Raw genomic sequence first — 7,219 nt, forward strand, 5'->3', positions numbered from 1 at the left:
AAACCAGCAGCAGTTGAATGGATTCATTTCCAGATAGGAATGAAATAATTTATTTGGAAATAATTTTTTTGAACAGTTGCATCATGTGGAGTTTTCCTTCTGAGAGAAGACGTTAGGAGAAGATGAACCAACAGGGAGAAGATATCCAAGACAGTGAGCAATGGCAATAGGACTGGACCAAGTGAAGAACAAGTGCAAGGGAAAGGAAGGATAGCTGGGGAAACAGGAACAAAAAATGGTAATGGAAAAACACCTAATAAACTGCGTGGGTTCCAGGACTAGGCTTGCTGAGCACTTTTTTCACAAAAATCACTCAAAAACACCAATAGAGACCAGAATAATTAAAAGAAGCCTGTGTAGACCGGGTGTATGGACCCTATTGATGCTTAGCAGGAATACAGCATATTTCCTCTTTAGACCCTTGTAAAAACAACATTTAGAGAGTTTGGTCCACCTCAGAATGGACTTTTATGGTTGATTTAAACAATCTCCAACAGCTTCACCTTAAAATCTAGAAGAGGAAACACTGACTAGCTTTGCCCCAGCCACCAAAGGGGCTGCCTGTCCCGGCTGAGCAGGTGTCCGGTCTGCACCCCACTTGGAAGCTTCCTTGCAAATTGGGACCCTTTTTGCAGCTACTCGACATTAAAAAAAAGGCAACTGAGAAGCGATGCCATTAAAAGAAGAAGCGTACGTAAAGGCCAACAGGAAAGCAAACATGAAGTGAAAAGAGATAGCGGACACCAAGAGAAGAAAAACACGCTCAATGCCAAAAAAATAAAATAAAAAAGTCATGAGGCAGGTTTTCCCTTCCACAACACTGAGGATAATTCAGGGCAAGCCATTTCCTCCCTCCCTGGCGTACGTGGTGGAAGGTCTCGTTTGATTTTCCCAGCTTCTGGAAGTCGTTGGATGTGTTTGGAGCATCAGCGGTACCTCCAGCCTGGCCGGGGCCGGGGCCGGGGCCGGGGCCGGGGGGTGAAGCCGAGGGCCGAGGGCCAAGGTGGCCTCGCTGTGGTTGCAGCGGCAGCAGCTGCAGCTCGTGGCCTCGTCCGGGACGGCGCCTCCCGATCCGCCCCGGCCGCAGGCAGTCGGGGCTGCGTCGCCGCCAGCTGTGCAGCTTTAAAGGGAGCAGGTGGCTGCAGGGCTGGGCCTGAGGCCCTGGCGACGGGGCTGCTGCGGGGAGCTGCGGGAGCGGGGCCCTCGGGGTGCCGGGGGCACGTCTCCCCCACGGCGGCCTCCCCGGGCGGCAACATGGCCGCGCGCCCCCTTCCCTCCCCGCGGGCGCTGTGGCGGCGGCCGCGAGGCCTCGGCGAGCTGCGGCCTCCCCGTGGTGGACGCCGGGAGCGGGCGGTGAGTGGGGCGCGGGGCGGGGGGACGTGGCGGCTGGCCGCGTGTTGGGTCCGCTTCGCTCCGGCGCTAAACCCGGCACAGGGAAACTCTGAAGCCGGAACAAAGCTGCTCTCGTACCTTCTGTCGCACGCAGTGTCCCTCTGATTTGCCAGGCTTTTGTCTTCATTCGGCACCACTAATTACTGCTTTGCAGCGAGGCCCCCCAGCAGTGCGCACCCCGCTGCTCAGACAGGCCCTTCCTCAGAGATGATAAATCCTCACTAAAAGCAGAGAGGAGGAGAAAGGCAGGGAGAGCCGCTTGTGCAAGGCCGTGCGAAGGTCACTGGCAAAGCCGGCCGCTTGAGGGGGAGCGAGGGAGGGAGGGAGGGAGGGAAGGGGTCTCCGGGCGGCTCCCGGGCCCTCGGCCCCGCGCGGACCTCCGCGTGCGGCGCCTTCGCCCGCAGCCAGCGCCGCGGCTTGGCGTAGTCTGGTACAGCTCGCACATCTCGGGAATAAAAGGGCTTTTCGGAGAAGATGTCTTGGACTGGGCGTTAAGCGGCAAGCGGGGAAGGAAAAATGTGGTTGTGCCTATCAACGTATATTTAAACTAATGGTCTAGTGGAGGAGAGCTTGGCGATGACAGCCGATAGCAACGTACTCGCCTTGAACACGCGGGGAAGCTCTCGGCGAAGGCAGGCTGCTGGGAGACCTTAACGAAAGCCAGGACCGGGCTGTGTTGGTCCAGGCAATGAACAAGAAGGAACAGCTAGGTTTTCCATGGACGTCTGCCTCTCAGCTCCCTTGGCAGGGTACCTGCCTGCAGGCCACAGAGTCCCAGGTATAACTCCTAATTATGCAATTTGCAGAATATGTGTTTTGAAGTATCTCCATCCCCTGGTTGTTGATTTGAATCTGAGCAAGAGAAAAGAATGAGAATAACTTTATCTCAGACATCCTGCTAGCAATACAAATGGACTGTGTTCATTTTCTCTCTTACTTCCTCTTTCCATCTTCTGCATCTCCCTGCCCCATGCAGACATACGCAGAAAAGAAAATTAATTGGAGAATTTGTATTAATCCTTAGCTGCAAAGTTATCTTGACTTTCTGAAAGTTAAATGCAGATTTACTCCTCCACATCTATCTAAATAAATGTTCATTCTCCAGCCTCTTCATTAAAACTTACTTTGTCAGTTCTTTATAAAATTAGTCATAGCAACTCACCGATGCAGTTCTTCTCAACTGTGGTATAAATACAACTGACTTTTAGTAGAAGTGGTGCCTAGCAAAAGGCTATAGAGGCAAACCTAGAGCCAAAAGCAGAGGAAAGTCTTAACTAATTGGCTGTTCTGTTAAAGCACCACCAGATTCCTTAGCTCAATGATTTTGTCAGTACACCATGCTCACTCTGTAACGTTTTGAATCCATCCCCAAATGCCTCATTTGCACTATTCGGCATTCCAAGTACCACTCCTCCCATCCATCTGTCTGACGCATGAAATGCCAAATGCCTTTCCTTATTTGGGTCTTTGCAATGTTGATGCAGAAAGAGGCACAGGGTGGCTCCCTTTGGAGTCCTCTACGGACCCCTGGGCCACAATACTGGAAGAAGAAAGTCCTTGGTGCTTCCTGGAGAGCACAACTAGTAACATTAATTAAAGTCTGGTAGAGCCAGTGCCACTGGCTGTCTGGCAGGCTTTCAGAAAGGAGACAGAGCTGGAACAAAGACAGAAATAGGTGCAAAACCAAAGCTGATGTGGCCCATCTCACAGGCTTGATTAGGTGGCTTCATGCCTCTCAGCTGTGTTTCAGGACAGAAACGTGCCTCATGATTACTAAGGGTATCTTTATGGCAAATTTGTGCAAGAGACCATAGGGAAATCTGAAGGTGCTAGACCTACCTGTTTGGCATCTGATATTACTTTGGGACTGGTGTCATTGCAAGAATTTCTCCTTTTGGGCACCCCGGAAATTGCTCACTTCCAAGAAGAGCTACATGAAATTTTTTTCATCAGAGCTCTGCCAAAGAAATGAAAATGTGGGTTCACCAGAAAATTTTGCAAGTTCATATTGAATTTGTCTTATTTCAGTCAAAGAAATAAAAATATGAGAAGATATCTCCCTTTCTAACTTTGAAATGGTTTTATATGCAAATTTTTTTTTACAAACCAAACACTTTTTTTTTTTTTTTTTTGATGCTGCAATACTTTTAGCTTTCTTGGAAAAACAAAACAAACTTTTTGTAGCAACTGAAATTAAGTAAAAACAAAACAGCTTTAGTCACCGAGCAAAGTCAATGAGCAGGCCAATAGAAATAGCTGTTTTCACAGCCCTTGTTTAAGTAATGAGCAATCCAATTACTGCTGATCTTAGCTCCAGTGGCTCATCTACAATTGGTTCAAGTGGATCAGGCATTGCACACTGAGCCAATCCTTAATTTATCCATGGTTTTACTGCTAGCTTCATATGAATTTTAAAATGAAACAAAACAAAAATTGCCTCATGCTGGTGGTTAAGTTCTGCCGTATACACTCAACATCAGGAATGTAGGACTGTGATGTTTTTGAAGATGCTGTGTAACTAACCTAGAAATATAAATGTGGTCTGGGAGGGGCAAGTTCTACATTTTTAATTTTGTATTGATTCTGTTTGTCGGTGTAAGTACTCTTTAAGCAAGAAACTATTCCTGTAGGGCTCTCGAGTTAATACACTGATTTTTAGCCTCCTTATCCTGTTAAAATGAAGAGAATCGGATTGCACCAAGCTGAACATCTGCTTGTAGTGGATCTCTGTCCACTGTTAAGGGAAACAGAATATTAGTGAAGGGAAGCAGAAGGCAGCATTTCGAAATGATATCCTCAAAGCATTTCGTACAGATGTCTCAAAGCTTCACAGGGTATTATGAAGCATAAAAGACATCTGGTCACATTTATATAATCTCATCAGTGTATACAGAAAATCTTCTCCCTGTTTACCTCTACTTGTCAAGAGCCACTGAAAGGCTTATATATTTTTTTATTTGCTTATTTATCTTATTGCTATGTGAGTGCTTCCACTGATTCTTAACTATCCAAATCAGGTTAATGCTTTATTAAATCTCCAGCTTCTCTCACTATAACATCTGACTCTCTCCTGCTTATTTATAGCTCTTCATTGAATCATTTGTAAAGTAGGAGATTTGGGGATATTTTTGTACTGTGTTATGGGGGCATGTTGTCCTTCATCTGCAACTGCTGTGAAATCACTTTTGTCCTCAAGATTGCTATTGTGCCTTTGTTCGGTGTTAACGACACTTCACTTTGGTCTGTGGAAACACTTTACTTCTCTCCTGAAGGCAGAATCCTAAATTGAAATCATTCTCTAGGCACAAATGCAGTTTCCAAAATCCCAGCACAATGAACTGTTCCTAGTGTCCTGCTCCTACAGATAAACATGGGCTGCCTAGCCAGGTTCGCCAGTTATTGGGGAATCCCAGTTAGTCCAAAAACATGCTGAAGAGTCTTACTTTGATGAACCAACACGACAGATTTTATTTACTGTGATTTGTCATCCTGACCTAGTTAGATGTGACCATTTCTTTCCTAGGAAGTAATTAAAGCAGAAACATAGAAAAATATTCTGGCTTTTGTTTTGTCCAGAGGACAACATATTCTACACTGTTGCAACATTGAACTATGTTTCTTGATCCAAGGCTTTTCATTTAGATTGCCAACATATTGGACAATTTATTTCATTCACATGTTCATATTTCTGAGGACTATGTAAGCCACTCTATTAACTCCAAAGGCATTTTGCTCTCTTGTCCATGAGGAGCATTTGTCTTGCCTATCTTTTGATACCTGTTTTCCCAGAGGTTGGTATGAAGTGTCTTCATTTATGCTACATGCTGTAGTTTAGTCTCATTGTTTATTTTCCTCAATCCTTCCTTCTGCTTCTAGATCAGCTGTAGCTCTCCCTTTGTGTGCCACGCTCAGTCTCTGTCCTCCTCCATCTCTGCCAAGTAAACAAACTTTTTCTTTGGAGATTGTTTTTGAAGCATGTCCCTGTGTTGCAAGCCAGTTCTCACTGACCGTATTTGCTGTAGTCAGATGGACCTCATCTGAGCAGGGACCTAACCTTGCTACATAAGTTCTGCACATGCCAAAGGAGTGATAGCCGTACCATTATATTATAATTTCAAGCTCACCTTGTGCTTTTCCAGTTGAAAGGTGGTACCCATAAAGAAAACTGATCCGTGTCCTTTAAAAAGCAAAATCACTCTTCTGTGCCCCAAACTCTGAACAGATACAGCTTCCTACATACTGTACTTCCCGAAGAAATAGGGGGATCAAATCGACTCGCGGTGGAGGTCACTGCCTTACCTAGGAGGAACTGCATCACCACCACCAAACTCTGTGCTAATGGAGCCCGAGTGGTGACAAGCTGAATTCAGCTGCAGGCCTGAATTTGGTCTGTGGGATGCTTCCGACCGGTCTGTCGCCTTTCCCTGTAGGAGACACCCCGACCCGTTTGAGCGCTGAACACAGCATGAATAGCCAAGAACCTCGCACAGCTCAGTAAAAAGCATCAAGCTGTTGATGCCACTGGTAAGGGTATGAGAGGGGACACTAGCCAAGATCTGCAAGAGCCTCCCAGATGCAACTCAGTCTTGCTGCTCTCCCCAAGTTGTTTGACTTGCCAGTGAAAAAACTATTGTATCCCCTGAATTACTGGGTTAGATAGCTTGAGAAACCACTGAGGTGAACTGAGAAACTGGGGTGCGAGAGGGCAGGGGGGGAATAAAGCTGAAATAGCATTCAGCCCCATGTTGTGCTGGATTTAATCTCACAGGAGATTGCAACTGTTATCCTAGGCAGGCCCTTGAAAATGTTGGGTTTAGTAACCGACTTGAAAAGGCAAAGGCAAGAAGATTCATTTTGGTCTGTCATTCTAGTCTTAATACACCTACTGTGCCTTGAGTATTGCAAGATCTAAGGTCAAGCTGAGTTTATAGAATATATTTCTTGCAAGCATCTCACACAAAGACTAAGTTAAAACAACAGCCAAATCTAAGCGACCTGACTTTTCTGTTGGTAGTGAGCAAGGCATCTGGTGTTTAAATGAGCAGCCGTGCTACCTCTGAGCTCTAAAATCTCCTCCCCAGTGCATTGACTCTATTGACTGCCCTGCAGCATAGACACGTAATTTAAACAGCATTAGAGACATGGTCAGAGCAGGTGTTGCCTTTCAATAGAGTGAAATTCCTAATCCTCCAGTGGTGATCATTTCACGCTATCCATGGTGAGAGGGATGGTTCACCCACTTCCTCCACAGGTGATGGTGGCACCATCTGCAAAGTGTTTTGTTACAAAATGAAAATGAAGACCTCTGTTTTCTCGTGGTAGGATTTTTCTGCTTTTCTACATCTGTGCCTTTACTTTCATCCCCAAGGGGTAGTGGCCTAGTTTCGTCAGGGTGCCCTATGGGGATTGCTGTCTGTTCCTGGAAGGAGGTACGCTGGAACCAGCCCAAGCTGAGCTACTGATATGAGGCTTATGCTGTGTGTATGTTTTGTCTCAAGGGCTTTCCTGTTAGTACTTGAAAACCAAGTTATACTGGAGGCATGCCATCTGCAACTCCCAAAAGAGCAACTAATGAACATGCCGGTTCCTTCCTAAAATGGTGCAAGAGTGCCAGTCCCTCCTGCATAAACAAAACCTGTGCTCCTACCAAGCAAGGGTCTTCAGTAGCATGCGGCTCTAACTGTGGAAGAAAACAGGCCTTTTCACGGGCTCGGCCAGTGTACAGAGCCAGGGTGGGTGTTTTGGGGGGCACGTGTTGGTTTCCAATTTCCAGATGCTTTATTCATCTAAGGCTAGCACACTCGGCGCACGAGCTGCCCGAGCTCAT

Source organism: Apteryx rowi, unplaced genomic scaffold (genome assembly GCF_003343035.1).
Source record: "Apteryx rowi isolate R43461 unplaced genomic scaffold, aptRow1 scaffold_51, whole genome shotgun sequence".
Lineage (NCBI taxonomy): Eukaryota > Metazoa > Chordata > Aves > Apterygiformes > Apterygidae > Apteryx > Apteryx rowi.